Source organism: Macadamia integrifolia, chromosome 6 (genome assembly GCF_013358625.1).
Source record: "Macadamia integrifolia cultivar HAES 741 chromosome 6, SCU_Mint_v3, whole genome shotgun sequence".
NCBI classification, from domain to species: Eukaryota; Viridiplantae; Streptophyta; class Magnoliopsida; order Proteales; family Proteaceae; genus Macadamia; species Macadamia integrifolia.
In genome coordinates this window covers 232142-237874 of record NC_056562.1, presented here as the reverse complement: position 1 = coordinate 237874, position 5733 = coordinate 232142, and the positions used below count along the sequence as shown (strand labels likewise).

The following is a 5733-nucleotide window of genomic DNA, read 5'->3' as shown; positions in this document are numbered from 1 at the left end:
GGATCGATTGGAGGCGGCAACCCACTGGAGAGTACAATGCTAAAAAAATTTCCAAAAGGAATAATTGTAATAAAAGCAAAGAGATGAGACGATTACGTGCTCGAAAAAACTTTCTTCTCACCGGAAATAGCTAAATCGGGCGGCGAAGGCGAATCGAAGCAATCGAAGTTTGAAGATGGAGAAAACTGAGGGTGCGACTCGTGTGCCGCTGAAGGAAGTGAGTGATCTCTGATTGCGTGAAGATGCACTCAAGGAAGGCAAGGCAGGGGATACCAGGTCTTGGTCGGTTAAACGTCAGTGGTTATTTATCACTATATTTAGTTATAGTAATTAAATTTTAAAAGAATTAGAAGATCTTTTATTTTTGGGAAAAATGGATGCATTAAAGATTTAGAGAAAGTGGAGGGTACCAAAAAGAATAGAAACAATAAGGAATATGAAAAAAGTGATAATAAAGAAGTTAATGTATTTAAATAAATAAGAAGGATAAAATAATTCAAGAAAAGATTAGTCACGAAGCATGAGTACATACTTTTATATAATAGTATGAGATATATATATATATATATATATTTTGGGGGTCTAGTAGGTCTAGATGATATCTTTGCACAAATGTCTACCACATTTATTTTTATTTTTTTGTTAACCAAGGTGTTCGGACCAATTTACCCGCACCTCGACTAATCTTCGGGGAAACTAGCACAACAACCCACCGCCAAGGTCTTTACTTAAATGTCTGCCACATGATATATTAGATGAATTGAACTTTTGTGAACATAAAGATCCTATGATCCCTAATCATATGTCAAGTTACTCAAATAGAATTGATGAAATGGGGTTTTGAATATTTATGTAGACAGAAATTTTTCTAAGATCAATAAACAAAAATTAGAAAAAGATATGAAAGATGCAAATACATAGGAGGGAATATGAGTTATTATATACCGTTTTTTTAATTCATCCGCTTCTATGATCATTGGATGTATATCAATTGTTGTAAATGTTGTTGTATCAAGTGAGCCACCTGCACATTTAAAAATTGTTTAGTTTATTAAAATATATATATAATGTTTATTAATATATATATACATTACCTTGGTAGTCTATCTATTTAATTGATGAAAAAGTAATCACATGATTTTCTCCTATAATATCCATCAATTTGCTTCCTTCATTTATTGCATAATTGTCCTATAACGTGAGCATTACTGGAGCAGATCTATTGATAATATAAATTAAGTGTTATGATTAGTAAAAATAAAAATAAAAATAAAAATAATGATATAAATTATATTTATAAATGTGAGAAACTTACTCTTTGTCGATTATTTTAATTTCTCTCTTATTCGTTTTCACGCCTTTGGTTGTTGTTATGGATAACACATTTTGTACCTCTACAAGGATTCCAATAATATCTGGACAAAACAATTAAAAGAATGAGGTTAGTATCTTATTAATTTCAATAATTATAAGTGATTATTGCATTATTGTGTAAAAACCAAAATATCATTTTTCTTCATAAAGAATGAAATATAACTACTTACCTAATAATTTATTGCTCTTATCAATGTCCCATTTCAATTCATTGATCTTGATGAATTGATATCTTGACTTTTCTACATTTAAGTGGACATCAGCTTCTTCAATTTTTGTATTGTTGTTTAGAGTCAATTCATGTTCTTTGTTCACATTTGTGAACTTTGGATTGACTCTTTTGACAGTTGATAATCGTTTAAAGGTGAAATGAATTAAAAACCTCTTACGAGATAAAACAAAACAAGTTATATTATGGAGTATGCACATACATAAGTTGCGCTACTTAAATCGTCTTCTTAACCAACCTTGGGCAAAAACCTTGGTTATTTATATCACATTTGTGAATAATTTGGAAGAAAAATCTTCAAAATGTTATACATGTACCATATTGGAGTTGGGAAAAGAAGAATTTGTGAAGATGATGGTGATAGATGGCTGGTTTATATTTAAAGAGTCCCTCCGGATCATTATATTAGACGAGAAGGATCATTTTACACCAAATGAGCTATGGAATGGCGACATCGAGACTGACTTGATTAAACTCCAAGAGTAACATCACATTTCCTCCATAAGACTCAGCTACAATAGCCACGCATAATCACATGACATCTAATGGAAAATGAGCCTTTTTTCAACAGTCGGAGGGTATAATTATCCAATCCATCTATAACTTGGGCAGGCTACCAATGAGACAGTAAGGTACTTAGATGGTCTAGGAAACATTACAATGCTTTCAGCAATCCCACAAGACAACTCAAGTCAGTCTTACCCAAAAAGTCCAAATAGAGTAAAAGAAAACAACTTGAGAATTGACATCGAGAGCATCTGAGACCACAATAATCTTATTATGAAACAACAATTTATTAGAACTTTATTACACCATCGAATGCAAGATAAACGTAAAATCCCTAGTGTAACTAAAAATTAAATTGACACTAATCATCATTTTATTAATGTAACTAAAAATTAAATTGACACTAATCATCATTTTATTCATTAAAAGTTAAATAAATAACAAAAACCTTCAAGTCTTCAGGGACCAACACAAAGTAATGCAAGAAAAGGATAGGACACATCTCTCTCTCTCGTCCTACTCCATAATTGCTTTTATTAAAATTTTAATTTAATTGGTTGTTCAAGTCTTGCAGATTAGTAACTGGCTAGTATCTATTGCACTTCAAATTTGATTTTACCTTCGTATATTCAGGGTTTTGTATGTTGAATTTGGCGATGGTGAAGGAATGGCCACCAAGATCGATTGGAGGCGGCAACCCACCGGCTCCAAAATCCTTTCGATTGAAATAAAAGCAAAGAGATGAGATGATTACCTGCTCCAAAATCCTTTCGATTGGAGGCTGCAACCCACCGGAGAGAATAATGCCAAAAAAAAAAATTCAATTATTAAAATTTTAATTTAATTGGTTGCTCTAGTTTTGCATATTAGTAACTGGCTTGTATCTATTGCACTTCAGATTTGATTTTACCTTTGTATATCCAGGGTTTTGTATGTTGAATTTGGCGATGATGAAGGAATGGCCACCAGGATTGATTGGAGGCGGAAACCCATCGGAGAAAACAATGCTAAGTAAAAAAAAAAATCAGGATCGATTGGAGGCAGCAACCCACCGGAGAGAACAATGCTAAAAAAAAATTTTCCAGAAGGAATAATTGGAATAAAAGCAAAGAGATGAGACTATTACCTGCTCCAAAAAACTTTCGATTGGAGGCGGCAACCCACCGGAGAGAACAATGCTAAAAAAAAATTCCAAAAGAAATAATTGGAATAAAGAAAGAGATGAGACGATTACTTGCTCGAAAAAACTTTCGATTGGCAAGCCATCGGAGAGAACACTGCTGAAAAAAAATTTCTAAAAGGAATAATTGGAATAAAGCAAAGAGATGAGACGATTACCTACTCGAAAAAACTTTCGATTCGTGGCGGCAACCCACCGGAGAGAACAATGCTAAATAAAAAAAAAAAAATTAGGATCGATTGGAGGCGGCAACCCACCGGAGAGTACAATGCTAAAAAAAATTTCCAAAAGGAATAATTGTAATAAAAGCAAAGAGATGAGATGATTATGTGCTCGAAAAAACTTTCTTCTCACCGGAAATAGCTAAATCGGGCGGCGAAGGCAAATCAAAGCAATTGAAGTTTGAAGATGGAGAAAACTGAAGGTGCGACTCGTGTGCTGCTGAAGGAAGTGAGTGATCTCTAATTGCGTGAAGATGCGCTCAAGGAAGGCGAGGCAGGGGATACTAGGTCCTGGTTGGTTAAACGTCAGTGGTTATTTATCACTATATTTAGTTATAGTAATTAAATTTTATATATTTAGTTATAGTAATTAAATTTTAAAAGATTTAGAAGATCTTTTATTTTTAGGAAATATGAATGCATTAAAGATTTAGAGAAATTGGAGGGTACCAAAAAGAATAGAAACAATAAGGAATATGAAAAAAGTGATAATAAAGAAGTTAAGGTATTTAAATAAATAAGAAGGATAAAATAGTTCAAGAAAAGATTAGCCACGAAGCATGAGTACATACTTTTATATAATAGTATGATATATATATATATATATATATATTGGGGGTCTAGTAGGTCTAGATGATATCTTTGCACAAATGTCTGCCACATTTTTTTTTTTTTATTAATCAAGGTGTTCAGACCAATTTATCCGCACCTCGACTAATCCTCGGGGAAACTAGCACAACAACCCACCGCCAAGGTCTCTACTTAAATGTCTGCCACATGATATATTGGATAAATTTAACTTTTGTGAACATAAAGATCCTATGATCCCTAATCATATGTCAAGTTACTCAAATAGAATCGATGAAGTGGCGTTTTGAATATTTAATGTAAACTGAAATTTTTCTAAGATCAATAAACAAAAATTAGAAAAAGATATGAAAGATGCAAATACATAGGAGGGAATATGAGTTATTAATCGAAGTTCGAAAATTAATACGTGACCAATCTAGATCATTTCCTAAACATCTATACAGTCAAAAGCATAATTATTCTTCTAACTAGACGTGGTTTTCATTAATATGGACTGGAGTTTATGAAACGTGGCTTGGTGACTTGATATGTTAGGCTGCATTTGTTTTTCGTCTTGTGTTGCAAATGGGTCTCAAATCTGAGAAGAGAATTCTAAATCTATTATATTATGCTTGAAATCTATGTCAGTATGTATCTAAACTTGTTTCTGATACTGGGTATGACATTGGTTCCTTAAGAAATGACATTTGTTTTGTTTTGATTGTAAAGATGGTAACTGTTATTTGGATTTGCAGTTGGTGCTGATGCTGATGAGGATAAGATTGAGTTCTTCCTCTCTGAAGTTAAGGGAAAAGACATTACGGAGCTTATTGCATCTGGAAGGGAGAAGTTGGCTTCATTTCCTGTTGGTGGCGGTGGTGCTGGTGCTGCACCTACTGCAGAAGAACCAAAGAAAGAAGAGAATGTTGAAGAGAAAGAGGAGTCTGATGATGCAAGTGTTTTCTTAAGATCCATTCTAATCAGAATTGTATACAATGTCCATTGCACTGGTGCAGCATCAGATTTTATATTTCTGTATCCAATTTCCTGTAATTCTTAGGATTCTCAATATAATTCATACAGACTGGTCTATGACTCCAACTTAATCAATTAGTGAAGTAATCCCTTGTTTCCAACTCCTACCAGTGAAGGTAGTAGCCTATTATGAAGAAAAAACCCTTTGGACCAGAGGCCCAATTCAAGCACAATCCAAACCAAAGATTATTTCCACCAAAATTAAACCCACTGCTGTGATTTTCCTGCAAAAGCATTTTTTGTCAATGAATTAATTCCTTATGTAAATTATTTTCAGATCTGTTGGGAAAGGTATGTCTTTTATAACAAATTACTCCATGGAAATTGGACCCAAATTTCAATCTTGAGCTCGCAACTTCATATGTTTTGTTCCCCATTTGTTGTTATGAGATACAAAATTACCTCGTTTGTTGGTTATCTTGAATTTATTTCCGAAGAGTAATCTATAAATTCAAGAATTGTCATGAGGTGATGGGAATATGAAAAGTTCTTGACTTAGCTATGGAAGCTAGTGGATTTGTTTCTTGTTGATGTGCTTTAGGTGGGTAGTATAGATTCAAGAATTATCATGAGGTGATAGGAATATGAAAAGTTCTATACTTGGCTATGGAAGCTAG

The 5733-nt window shown here is 33.2% G+C and overlaps 1 long non-coding RNA gene across 2 annotated transcripts; it reads right to left on the bottom strand.

Annotated features, from left to right (window-relative positions):
* Nucleotides 1-947: 947 nt before the first annotated feature.
* Nucleotides 948-3443, bottom strand: LOC122081251. Of its 2 annotated transcripts, none has more exons than XR_006141048.1 (4): nucleotides 3237-3443; nucleotides 3021-3117; nucleotides 2730-2891; nucleotides 948-1024 (listed from the first exon to the last, which is right to left on the bottom strand). It is a non-coding gene; the product is annotated as an uncharacterized LOC122081251 (long non-coding RNA). The 2 variants fall into 2 exon arrangements; XR_006141049.1 differs by lacking the exon at nucleotides 948-1024 and adding an exon at nucleotides 1314-1415.
* Nucleotides 3444-5733: the final 2290 nt, after the last annotated feature.